Source organism: Loxodonta africana, unplaced genomic scaffold (assembly GCF_030014295.1).
Source record: "Loxodonta africana isolate mLoxAfr1 unplaced genomic scaffold, mLoxAfr1.hap2 scaffold_36, whole genome shotgun sequence".
NCBI classification, from domain to species: Eukaryota; Metazoa; Chordata; class Mammalia; order Proboscidea; family Elephantidae; genus Loxodonta; species Loxodonta africana.
Window position 1 is genome coordinate 2,367,073 of NW_026975074.1, and position 13,424 is coordinate 2,380,496.

The 13,424-nt window shown below is 38.9% G+C and overlaps 1 long non-coding RNA gene across 1 annotated transcript in view; it reads left to right on the forward strand.

Moving 5' to 3' along the window:
* The first annotated feature begins 4,746 nt into the window (after positions 1–4,746).
* Positions 4,747–13,424, forward strand: part of LOC135229544 (uncharacterized) — a 335,530-nt gene continuing 326,852 nt past the window's right edge. The window contains exon 1 of the long non-coding RNA XR_010320226.1: positions 4,747–6,574. This is a non-coding gene — a long non-coding RNA (uncharacterized LOC135229544). The remainder of the gene's footprint in view (positions 6,575–13,424) is intronic.

Consider the following 13,424-nt stretch of genomic DNA (forward strand, 5'->3'; position numbering starts at 1 on the left):
TTGATATAAATTGACCTCTGAGCACTGCTTTCACCATGTCCCAAAGGTTTTCATAGGAAGTGTTTTCAGTCTTGTTGAATTCTGTGAATTTCTTTATTCCCTCCTTAAGGTCTTCCATAACCCAGTCTTTTTTGAGCAGGGTATTGTGCAGTTTCCAAGCATTTGATTTCTTTTCCCTGGTTTTTCTGTTATTGATTTTTACTTTTATGGTCTTTCATTCAGAGAAGATGTTTTGTAATATTTCAATGTTTTGGGTTCTGCAAAGGCTTGTTTTATGACCTAATATGTGATCTATTCTAGAGAATGTTTCATGTGCACTAGAAAAGAAATTATAGTTTGCAGCTGTTGTGTGGAGTGTTCTGTATAAGTCTATGAAGTGAAGTTGTTTAATTGTAGGAATTAGATCTTCCGTGTCTCTATTGAGCTTCTTACTGCATTTCCTATCCTTCACCGAGAGTGTTGTGTTGAAGTCTCCTGCTATAATTGTGGAGGTGTCTATCTCACTTTTTAATTCTGTTAACATTTGTTTTATGAATGTTGCGGCCCTATCATCATTGGGTGCATAAATATTTAATACAGTTATATGTACCTGGTAAATTGTCCCTTTAATCTTTATGTAGTGTCCTTCTTTATCCTTTGTGGTGGATTTAAATTGAAACTCTATTTTGTTGGAAATTAATATTGCCTCTCCTGCTCTTTTTTGATTGTTGTTTGCTTGATATATTTTTATCCATCCTTTCAGTTTTGGTTTATTTGTGTCTCTTAACTCTAAAGCGTGTCTCTTTTAGGAAGCATAGAGACTGATCGTGTTTTTTTATCCAGTCTGCAACTTTCTGTCTCTTTATTGGTGAATTTAGTCCATTTACATTAAGTGTAATTATAGACAAGTATGAGTTTAGTGCTGTCATTTTGATGCCTGTTTTTGACAATTTCATTTTCCATTTACTTTTTTGTGCTGAGTTTTTCTTTGTAGAATGTGTGTTCCTCCTTTTTATAGTAGTTGAATTTATTTTGGTGAGTCGTTATGTTTATCTTGGTTTTTATTTTGAAGTATGGAATTGTTAGACCTTGTTGTGGTTATCTTAATATTTACCCTGGTTTGAGTAAGTAAAAACCTAAGTTGTTTCGCCCTGTATCGCCTTGGTTTCCTCTCCATATGTAATTTCTAAGCCTCCTGTATTTAGTCCCTCTTTTTTCACTATCGTAATCTTTTACATAATCACATCAATGATTCCCTGTTTTGAGCAATTTTTTAATTAATCTTATTTTGTTTTTGTGATTTCCCTATCTGGGTTGATATCAGGATGTTTTGTTCTGTGACCTTGTGTTGTGTTGGTATCTGATATTATTGATTTTCTGACCAAAGAATTTCCTTTAGTAATTCTTGCAGTTTTGGTTTGGTTTTTGCAAATTCTCTAAGCTTGTGTTTATCTGTAAATATCTTAATTTCACCTTCATGTTTTAGAATTTTGCTGGATATATGATTGTTCGCTGACAGTTTTTCCTCTTTCAGTGCTCTATATATGTTATCCCATTGTCTTCTTGCCTGCATGATTTCTGCCGAGTAGTGCAAACTTATTGATTCTCCTTTGTAGGTAACTTTTCGTTTATCCTTGGGTGCTTTTGAAATTTCTCTTTATCTTAGGTTTTGGCAGGTTTGATGATATGTCTTGGTGATTTTCTTTTGGGATCTATTTTGTATGAGGTTCGATGAGCATCTTGGGTAGATATCTTTTCATCTTTTACAATGCCAGGGAATTTTTCTGCCATCAGATCTTCCACTGTTCTCTCTGTATTTTCTGTTATCCCTCCCTGTTCTGGAACTCGAATCACACGCAAATTATTCTTGATAGAGTCCCCCATGATTCTTAGGGTTTCTTCATAGTTTTAAATTCTATTTGATTTTTCTTCAACTATATTTGTGTCAATTGCCTTATCCTCCAGCTCCCCCACTCTGCATTCCAGTTCCTTGATTCTGCTCCTGTGACTTCCTATTGAGTTGTCTGAATCTGTGACTTTATTGTTAATCTTTTGGATTTCTGAATGCTGTCTCTCTATGGATTCTTACAGCTTATTAATTTTTTCACTATGTTGTCGAATAATCTTTTGGATATCTTCAACTGCTTTATCCGTGTATTCCTTGGTGTTTTCTGTAGATTGCCTTATTTCATTTGTGAGGTCATTCCTGATGTCTTGAAGCATTCTGTATATAATTTTTTTATATTCTACATTTGGCAATTCTAGGAATGTATCTACATCTGGGAATGATTTTGATTCTTTGATTTGGGGGTTTGTAGAAGGAATCATGGTCTGCTTCTTCATGTGATTTGATGTCGACTGCTGTCTCTGAGCCATTTATAAGATATTGTAATATTTTATATTTGCTCACTGAGTCTTATCTTCTTATTTTGTTTTGTTACAATACACCCAGATGGGCTACTAGATTGTGGTATCGTGATTGATGTAGCTTTTGAATCACTTACGTCCTGTTACCAGTTTGCCTGAGCTGTTACCAGGTATATAAGTGTATGAGTCCATTCACTATTCTTGAATACAATCAGCTCAGGTGTCCTGATAGCTGGTCACCTAGTGTGTGGTGTAGGCTCTCACCTATTATCTTAGAGGAGTAGTGGTGATGGTTGTATGCACCAGTTTCTATTAGTGGCAGGGGGTCACATTTCGAGGAGGGCAGGATGCTGACAGCCTTCCTTCAAGTGTCAGTGAGGTAGGTGTGGCTCTATTCTCTAGAGCACTCTGGTGGGTGGGCTTTGCAGCTGTATCTTAGGCACCCAATGCTTGGGTAGGCGTCACTATTCTCAGACCCCTCTAGCAGGTGGCTAGGTGATGTGGGTGGAGTCTCAGCCCTCAGTTCGCTGGTGTGGATCAGCGAGGGCTCTGTTTAATAGGTAGAGAGGTATCTGACCTCCAAAACTTGCCTTTCCACTGCTGAGCTAAAACAATTATGGTCAGATCTCTATCAGAATTGCCTTTACATTGTAATAGCCACCTAGTTACCTGTAGGGTGAAAGCCAAAGACTATGGGTCTGTTAATGCCTGGATGGAGCTGATTCTGTACTGTTATTTCAGTTTAGGGAAGTCAGGGAAGGATTTTTTCTTTGATTGTTAAATGCTGCTTTTCTCAGGCCAGGAGAATGGGTTAGAAAAGAAAGAAGAAAAAAAATTCAGCAGTGCACTTCACTCTCTGGCACAGAGGATTCCAATGTTAATGAAGCTGGCTGGGGCAATGAGGGGTGGAATCAGATATATAGAAGAGAGTAGCCTGGCAAAATATACAAAGTTACTTATGTTGTTTGGTGAGAACTGTTTTTTCTGAGATTCCAGAGCATTGTGTCGCTCGTGTGTGCTGGCTGGATCCCTGCTGAGACTGTCCCAGAGGGTTAGGGCTGCATCCATGCTCACACTGTCTCAGGAAGCCACAATCGGCTCCCCCACACTTAGTCCAAAGCCCAGCACCAAGGTTTCCTTTCTGGGACGCTGCACTCCAGGCTCCAAAACCAGTCGCTGCTTCCCTATAGTTTTTCGTTTCCCTGTCAGCCGCGTCTGTGTGGAGCCTGCGTGTGCTGCCTGGGTCCCCTCTGAGGTTGGTCCTGAGGGTTAGGCCTATATCTGTTCTTCCCTGTCTCAGTAAACCACAATCAGCCCCACCACTCTGACACCAGGAAACCGCGAGGGCTCAAGGCTACGGCGTGGGACACTGGCTCTGGAAGCGGTCCCTGCTGCAGCGTGGCTTTCGCTCCCCCGTCACTCAGGTCAACTCCTTAGTTCTGTGTTTGATGGTCAGGGTTTGTAGATTGTCCTTTATGTAATCAGTTCACTTGTTTTTTCGAGTCTTTGTTTCAAGAAGTATAAGCGGAATCTTCTACCTAGTCAGCCATCTTGGTCCTGCCCCCGTGTCTGCCTCTTTATGTGATTTGATATTGACTGTTGTCTCTGAGCAATCTATAAGTTATTGTATTAGTTTATTTTATGCTTGCTTTTTGTATCCTAGCTTCTTGCTTTGTTTAGTTTTGGTATTCCCAAATAAGCTGCTTGAGTGTGCTAGGTTGATTATTTTCACCTTTGAAGCTCTAATGTACTATCACCAGATGGCTAGCACTGTTACCAGGTATATGAGCCTAGGAGTTCATTTACTTTTCTTGTATGCATTCAACTCAGGTGCCCAGGTAGTTGGTCATAAAGTGTGTGGTACAGGCTCTGTCCTACCGTCTTAGAGGGGCAGGGGTTATTGGTGTAGGCAGAAGTATCTGGCTGCAGTAGGGGGTCAGGCTCTGATCAAGGCAGGGGTCTGACAGCTGTCCTCTGAGTGTCTGTGAGGAAAGTGCATCCCTGTTCTGTAGAGCACACGGGTGGGTTCTGCAGAAGGGCGATGGGTACCCAATGCTTTTGGTTGTAAGTTCTGGGAGGTACTACTTACCCTTGGAGCCCTGTCACAGAAGGCTAGGTATTGTGGGTGGAGCCACCAGTCCTTAGGCCCCTGATGTGGGTAGGTGAAGACGCCGTTTAATAGGCAAAGCAGTGTCAAACATCAAACACCCATCTTTCCACCGTTCAGCTGAAACAGTTGCAGTCTGGCGACAAGGGCCTATTCTTCTGAAATGGGCCCACACAGGTCCATGCTGGGGTGAAAGGTATTCAAAGCCCATGGACTGTTTGTGCCTGAACAAGAGCTGCTTCTGTCCTGAGCTCCCCAGCTTAATTGAGCTGGCAGATTATCTTTCCCCCAGTTGTGAACTTATACCTTCTTCAAGGATGGAAAAATGGCTCAGAGTGGTACCAGGGCCTATCTCAGGCCCAGGGAAGTTGACAGCCACTGAAGCCGGCTTGGGGGCTGGGGGCGTGGTAAAATAAACACAAGTAATTAGCTTTTGCTGAGAGTGCCGTTCTTCTCTTGTTCTGGAGGTGTGAGTAGTCTGTGCAACTTGCTGTCCTTCCCTGAGCTAAACGCCTCTGGAACACTACTGCCAGCCCCGCTGCAGTCGCTCCAGGGAACGGTGCCTGAGGGTTCCTGGCTGTTCAGGTCCAGTAACTCCTCTCCACTTCTGAATAGTCTCTCCCTCCCCCTGCCGCTGAGTCCATTTTCTAACTTTGCCTTTGATGCTCAGGGCTCCTAGCTTGTCATAAATATACTTGCTTCACTTGTTTTTTCTGGTCTTTTTTGTAAGAGGGATGACTGGCGACGTCTCAATACTCAAAACTTCATCATTTCTTCCTTTCACTTTAGCTACTCGACATTCAAGAGCAACGTTCAGAGTCTCTTCCGACATCCGTTTTGGTCTTTTCTTTCTTTCCTGTCTTTTAAAGGATCTCTTGCTTTCCTCATGTGTGATGTCCTTGATGTCATTCCACAACTCGTCTGGTCTTCAGTCGTTAGTGTTCAACACGTAAAATGTGTTCTTGAGGTGGTCTCTAAATACAGGTGAGATATACTCAAGGTCATATTTTGGCCCCTTTTGACTTATTCTAATTTTCTTCCGTTTCAGCTTGAACTCCCATATGAGCAATTGACAGTCTGTTTCACAATCGATCCCTGGCCTTGTTCTGACTGATGATATGAGTTTTCCCATCTTCTCTTTCCACAGATGTAGTCAGTTTGATTCCTGTGTATTCCATCTGGTAAAGTCCACGTGTATAGCTGCCGTTTATGTTGGTGAAAAAAAATATTTGCAGTGGATGAGTCACTGGTCTTGCAAAATTCTTTCATGAGATTTCTGGCGTCATTTATTTCAGCGATGCTGTATTTTCCAACTACTTTTCCTTCTTTGTTTCCAACTTTAACATTCTAATGACCAGTAATTATCAATGCATCTTGATTGCATCTTTGATCAATTTCAGGCTGCAGAAGTTGTTTAAAATCTTCAATTTCTTTATCTTTGGCATTAGTGGTTGGTGCATACATTTGAATAGTCATATAAACTAGTCTTCCTTGTAAGTGTATGGATTTTAGCCTATCAGTGACAACATTGTACTTCAGGCTAGATCTTGAAATGTTCTCTTTGATGATATGTAACGTCATTCTTTTGACTCTGGTGGAATATCCATGTTTGTAAGACTGCTCACAGACTGTTTTACCAGAGAGTTTTCTGGTACTGCAACATCTACCACTAATCTCTGTGATCCCTTTGAATTGGCAAAATAAGAATAGTGCTATAGATTTCTTCCAAATACAGAAAACATAAGTATGAAAATGTTCTTGCTGTTGATTATATTCTTTACCAATCTGTTTGTATGGGATTTTTGGTACTTCACTTGAAAAATGAGTCCAAGGTACTGTGATGTGATTGTTTACTTTGTGTGGCCTTTCTAGCCATGGTCTTATAACATCCACCCTGGTGCTTGGGCAGGACTGTGTGATAGGGTAATTGTGGCTCACCAAGAGGATTGTTTATTTTGCCTTCAAAGAGAACCAGTTCCAGAGCAAAGAGGAGGATTCAACTCCCATCAAGGAAGAACAGCCAAGAGCCGAGCGTATATTATGGACCTGAGATCCCTGCACTGAGAAGCTCCTAGAAGCAGGAGACTGAGATAGAGAGAGGAAGCTGTAACCCTGAAGATGGTAAGATGCCATGGCAGGAGAGACCGAGCAACAGGGACCTGGCTATAGGAGATGATGGCCCAGGGAGAAGGAAAGCTGAGTGCCTTTGGAGAGAGGCCGGCCCAAGGCCAGGCAGAGGCACACCTATGAGCACAGGAGGGAAGAGGCTGTCCTGATAGAAAAACTGTGTTCTGAGTGTCTTTGAGCCTGAGCTATAACTGTTACTTCCCTAATAAACCCCATAATCGTGAATATGGACTATGAGTTCTGTGTGGCCATTGCAATGAGTTATTGAACCCGGCAGAGAAGTAGGGAGTGCTGTGTGAGGGACAGTTGGTGTCAGAGTTAGTGAAGATGGTGGAGAGAGGGTAGTTTTTTCACCAATGCCTTCAATGCAGCTTCGATTCCTTCCTTTTATACCATCAGTTCTTGATCTTATGCTACCTATTGAAATGGTTGAAAATTATCCAGTTCTACTGCAGTGGCTGTATTAATATCAGACAAATTATACTTCAGAAAAAGGAGTATTATTGGGAATAAGTAGGGACATAACATAATAAAGGTTCAATTCTCCAAAAAGATACAACACTCCTAAATGTGTACGTGTCTAACAACAGCGCTCCAAAATACAAAAACTAATAAATCTGAAAGGGGAAATGGACAAATACGCATTTATAACTGGTATCAGTACTTTTCTATCAATAATTAATAGAGCCCTGCTAGTTGAAGTCCAAAGCATCTGTATGAACCACTCATGGATGTCTATGTGTGTGTGTATGTATGTGTGTGTATGTGTGTATGTATGTATATAGTATAAAGAGAAGTAATACAGAAATAAACATAGATACATGTTGTAGTCCTTGGGAGGTACAAACGGTTAATGCATTCAGCTGCTAACCAAAATGTTGGAGGTTTGAGTCCACCCAGAGGCACTTTGGAAGAAAGGCTTGGTGATCTACTTTTGAAAAATTAGCCATTGAACTGACACACTTGTGTGTCAGTACTACTCTGACACACATGAGGGGAGGGGTCACCATGAGTCACATCAGCTTAACAGCAATCGAATGATTTTTTTATGCATTCTGCCAATGTTTGTCTTTTAATTGGTATCTTAGGCTGGGTTCTCTAGAGAAACAAAACCAGTGAGGTGTATATATATATATTTATATATAAATAGCTTTATATCAAGAAAATGGCTCACGAGGCTGTAGAGGCTGGTAAGTCTCAAGTCCATGGGTCAGGCTTGTGGCTTCTCCTGACTCACATAGATGCAGGGACTGCAGAACTGAAGATCTGCAGGTCATACAACAGGTCTGTGGCTCACAGGCTGCAAAGGCTGACAGATCTCAAGATCGGCAGGTAAGCTGGCAGGCTGCGGCTCACAGACTGCGGAGGCTGGTGAATCCCCAAATTGGAAGGTAAGCTGAGAGTTCAAGTCCCAAAAACTTGAGATCAGATGAAGAGGAGCCAGCTGCAGGATTCAGAGTGAGCAAAAGCTCAAGAGCCTTGCCAGAAAGTCCACCTATATTGGATGCAGTCCACACCTCCGAGGAAACTCCCTTAGATCTGATTGGCTACTCACAGCAGATCCCATCATGGAGGTAATCACATTATATCACATCTCATCATGGAAATGATTGCATCGTTATTCGACTGCTAAACTACATCATAACTGCCAAAGCACTGAGAATCATGGTCCAACAAAGTTGACACACAACTTTAATGATCCCAATTGTGAATTTAATCTATTTAAATTTAAAGCAATTAATGATAAGGAAGGACTTATGTCTTCTACTTTGTAGTAGGTCATATATGTATTTTGTTTCTCATTTTCTTCACTACCGTCCACTTTTGTGTTTGACTGATTTTTTTCAAGTGTACAATTTTGATCCTCTCCTTATTTCCTTTCCTTATATTTTTTAACTTCTTAGTGGTGACCATGAGGATTACAATTAATATCTTATGTTTATAACAATCTTCTTTTAATTAATACAAATTTAGCTTCAACAGTATACAACATTCTGCTTTTATTCAGCTCAGTTACCTCCCCTACTTACGTTGCTGTTACAAAAATTGCATCTTTATACATTGTGTGTCCATTAAGAGAGATGTGTAAGTATTTTTATGCATTTGTGCTTTAAATCATATATGAAAAAAAGAGTCGTGATATAAAAATATTACTGACTTTGTTTTATCTAAGTAGTTACCTTTACGGAGTCTTCGTTTCTTTTTATGGCTTCAAGTTACTGTCTAGTGTCCTTCCGTGCCAGCCAGGATGATTCCCTGTAGCATTTCTCATAAGGCAGTTCTGCTGCTAACATACTCCCTCAGGTTTTGTGTATCTGGGCATGTCTTAATTTCACCTTCATTTTTGAAAGATAGTTTTGCTAGATATTGACATCTTGGTTCATAGTTTTGTTTCTGTATTTTTTTTCCAGTACCTTAAATACATCATCCGACTATTTTCTTGTCTCAATGGTTTCTGATGAAAAATCAACAGTTAAACTTGTTGAGACTCTCTTGTACATTAGGGGTCACTTATCTGTTGCTGCTTTCAAGTTTCTGTCTTCGTCTTTTGACATTTTGATTATGTCTGTCTGTGGATATCTATGTATTTACTGTCCTTTGAGTTTATTGAGCTTCTTGGATATCTAGATGACATTTGGGAAACTTCCAGTCATTACGTTTTTAAATATTCTTTCTGTCCTTTCATCTTTCTTTCCTTTCTGGGACTCCCTTAATGAGTATATTGGTATGCTTGATGTTGTCCCGCAGGTCCCTTAGGCTCTATTCATTTTCTTCATTCTTTTTCCTTTATGCTCCTCAGTTAGAACAATTTCAGTTGTGCTTTTTCAAGCTTACATTTTCCTGCTTTCTTGCTCAAATCTGCTGTTGAGCTCCTCTAATGAAATTTTATTTCAGCTATTCTACTTTTCAGCTCTATAATTTCTATTTGGTTCTTTTGTATAATATTTCTTTATTAATGTTTTCTACTTGTTCATACATTCTTCTCTTGGTTTCCTTTTTTTGTGTGTGTGTCTATGGTTTGTTTAGCTCTTTGAGGAAATTTAAGACAGTTGGTTTAAAATCTTTGTCTAGTAATCCCAATATCTGTGTTTCCTTAGGGATGCTTTCTGTTCATTTCTCTTCTTTCTTTCTTCTTAACAAATGAACCATCCTTTTCTTTTTTCTTTTTATGACTTAGAATAGTGTGTTGCAAACTGGATATCTTAGATATTATAATGTGACTCTGGAAATAAGATTCCCTCCTGTCATTAGGGTTTGCTTTTTTTTTTTTTTTTAATTGTTGAGGGCCAGTCATCCATTTGCTTAGTGATGTTTCCAAACTATTTCTGCAAAGATTGTATGTCTTCTCATGTGTGGACACTGAAGTTCTGTTCTGTTATCTCAGCAGTCAGTTCATGACCTGACAGTGCTTTCTTTAAATGCTTGTAGCCAAAAAGAAAAAGTAACATTATCCCAGTCTTTGCAGATTGGCTCTGAACTGGCACGTTCTTTCAATGCTAAGCAAGAGTGCCTAAAACTCTGCCCTAGCCTTCACTTCCTGCCCCCATGGAGCCCAAAGATCAGCCAGAGATGCAAGCCTAAAGCTTTGTCAGGATCTTTATGAGCATGTCTTCATCCTTAGGCAAGAACATTGCACTTCAGATTCCTCAGTATATATGGTAGCCCTTCAAAGCCCTTAAACCACCAACCATTGTCCTCTCAGCCCTTTTTCCAAGCTTTTGGATGTCTCTGCTGTTTTCTCTGTCCTTCATCCTTTGACCCTGGAGGTAGGACCAATTCTTTTTAGCTTCGTACTTCTGAGTTTCCATCACATCATACATTTTTTCTTGTGTGCTGTTGAGTCAATTCTGACTCATAGTGAATATAGGATGGAGTAGAACTTCTCCAAAGGGTTTCTAAGGCTGTAATCTTTATGGAAGGGAACGGTCATATCTTTCTCCTGTGGAGTAGTTGGTGGATCAAATCAAACCGTTTAACAGCTGAGTGCTTAACCACTGCACTACTGGGGCTCCTTTTGACATCATGCATCATAATAGATTTTTAACACACCCCTCAGAAACATAGAAGTCCATAAATTATCAAGGATACAGAAGATTTAACATGTAAAAAAATACCAAATTGCTATATGTGTATTTGTGTGTATTATCTAACCATGAAAGAATATACATTCATCTCATGCACATACATAACATAGTGTGTATAAAAATTAGCTGTATACTGTGTTATAAAGCAAGTCTCAACAAATTTCAAGAGTCTGTAATAATATAGAGGATACTATGTAAGTACACCATAATTAAAAAAAAAAAACCATCTTAGAAAATGAAAATACAAAATCTCCATTTTTTTTTATGTAAGTACACCATAATTAAAAAAAAAAAAAAACCATCTTAGAAAATGAAAATACAAAATCTCCATGTGCTTGGATATTTTAAAATACTATGAGTCAAAAAAGACATCATAATGAAAATTAGAATACATTTTGAAGTAAACAATTATGGAGATAGTGCATACAAAAATTTGTGCAGTACAGACAATATAATATAGGAAACTTATAGCCTTAAAAATATAATTGGAAAGAACAAATCTTGAAAAATAAGTGAGTTAAACATCCATTCAAAATGTTGGGAAAAAACCAGAAACAAACATTCATAGGAATTTTTGTTTCTATTAATGATTGAATACATGCAACAGATGATCAACAAAGACTAAAGTTGATTCTTAGAAAATGCTAGTAAAATTGACAAACTTTAGGCAAGATTGATCAAGTGAAAAAGAATGAAGATATAAAAAACGAATATCAGGAATTAGAAAGAAAATGACTACAGATCTTGCAGAACATAAAGATAATGTGAGAATGTTATGAACCGTATTAGCCAATAAATTTGCAAATTTAGGTAAAGTAGGCAAACGTATCATACCATGTAAGTTAATAACAACGATTCAGGAAGAAACAGGAAGCAAAAGTAATTCCACAACTGTTAATACAATTGAATTAGAGCTCAAACTATTCTCAAAAAGAAAACTTCATATCAGATGGCTTTTCCTGCAAATTCTGCCAAATATTCAAGAAATATTTCACAAATTCTTCAATATAAAAGGAAATATATACCCAAACTCATTTTATAAAGCTTGTAGAATGAATATTGATACCAAAACCTGACAAGAGCAGCAGAAGATGGGAAAATTACAGGCCAATGTCACTGATGAACATAGATGCAAAATATAAAAATAAATAGGCAAAACAAATCCAGCAATACTCTAAAGAAGAATATATTATGACCAAGTTGGGTCTATCCCAAGAATTCAAGGTTAGTTTAACATTCAAAAATGAATCAGTATAATTTGCCATATGTACAGGAAAAATAAATGTGATTATATTAGTAGGTGTAATAAAATAAGTATTTGATAACCTTCAGCATCCACTCATGTTTTTTAAAAGAACATCTAGCATGCCATGAGACCAGAAGAACCAGAAGGTTCCCAGCTGCTGTCGCTGAACATTTTGATCAAAGAGTCCATAGAAAAGCCCTGATCAAAAGGGGGAAAATGCAGAACAGAATTTCAAATGAACCCTAGACTTTTTGGAGCCACTGAGGGTGAATGAACTCCTGAAACTATTGCCGTGAGATAATCTTTAAACATTACACCAAAAGCATTCCCTTGAATCATCTTAAAACCGAAGTATGAAAAAGAAAAAACCAAACTGTTGCTGTTGATTCCAACTCAGAGACTCTGTAAGACAGAATAGCACTGCCCCATAGAGTTTCAAAGGTGCAGGTGGTGGATTCAAACTGCTCTTCTTTTGCTTGGCTACCGTATCACTTAACCACTGTGCCATGAGGGCTCCAGAACATTAGCTTACTTAACTAATAAAAATGGTCTACCTTGAGCATATGCTCTTTTAAGAACTGTCTACATGGCATCAGATTGACAACAGCTACTGAAAAGATTAGATAGGAACCTTAAGGAGCAGTGGGTTTATGTTAATGACAGAGGAACAACTCAGAAAAGGAGGGTAAGAATGGTTGCACAACTTCAAGAATGTAGCCAGTGTTATTAAATTGTACAGGTAGAAACTGTTGAGTTGGTGTATGTTTTGCTGCATATATTCTCAACCAGAAAAAATACAGGTAATAATTAACAAAAAATGTCAAGGAGAGCTAAATATTTTGAAAATAAGACAGAGTTGCGTGTGAGGGAATGAGTGGGGTGAGCTGTTTTAGATTAATAGTAAAGGCTTATGGGAGCAGGATATTTGAGGAGATAACTGACCTATATCAAAGGAGAGAATAGGTTTATGAAGTTCTGAAGGGAGGGATATTGCCAATAAAGGAAAAAGTTGTTTCTGAGGCCCTTAAATAACCAAGTGTTTTGGCACATTTGAGGAAGCTCAGGAAATAAGTCATGGCTAGTGTGGAGTGAACCGAGGGAAGACTGTTAGGAAATGAGGTTAGTATGGTGAGCAAGCCCCGCATCATGAAAGACCATGGGAAGGATTTGGGAATTTTTCCTAATTGCTATGAGAAGCCACTGAAATGATGCTGTTATGTAGATTGTAAGAGGGAAGATCGGTGCATGGAGTCCAGTTTTAACCAAGAGATGATGGTGGATGTAAGGTGGAGGTAGTGAGAAGTGGATAGAGTCAGGATTTATGTTAAGGTAGTGCCAAGAGTCCAGAATATGTCAATGGATTGGATGCAAGATTTGAATAAAGGAGAGAAATGAAGGATGATTTCTAGGTTTTTGTCCTGAACAACCCAGAGGATAGTGAGAACATTTGCTGAGATAAGGAAGACTGGGAGGTAGATAAGACACTTGGACGAAGAATTTTATTTGAACCACA